Source organism: Plasmodium gonderi, assembly GCF_002157705.1.
Source record: "Plasmodium gonderi DNA, contig: Chr14, whole genome shotgun sequence".
In the NCBI taxonomy this organism is placed as follows: Eukaryota; Apicomplexa; class Aconoidasida; order Haemosporida; family Plasmodiidae; genus Plasmodium; species Plasmodium gonderi.
In genome coordinates this window covers 1,451,871-1,452,277 of record NW_021628939.1, presented here as the reverse complement: position 1 = coordinate 1,452,277, position 407 = coordinate 1,451,871, and positions in this window count along the sequence as shown.

Here is a 407-nt window from a genome sequence, read left to right as displayed (position 1 = left end):
GTAAATCTCTGCTGTAAAATGAAATAAGCTTTTTTTACCTTTTAATTTATGTTTTTTTATAATAAAAAAATGGGGGAAAGCACATTTTATGTAAAAATGTTATTAGTCGTTCAAAGCATTCAAAAAAAGGGTAAATATATTAAAAACAAAATAAAATAAAACAATATAAAAAAATTGTAAAACTATACATGTGTTGAAAATATTTTTTTACCACCACATGAACCAAACATTTTGATGATGATAATAAATATAGAGTGGGGATATTTTTTTCCCCATTTCTTGGGGGGGGGGGGGGGGGGAAAAAGTGTCCATTATAATTATTTTCGATTCAGTATTTAAAAATTTATATATATTAATATTTATTAAAAAAAAAATATGTTAAACTTTTTTTTTTCAAGAACCCCTTT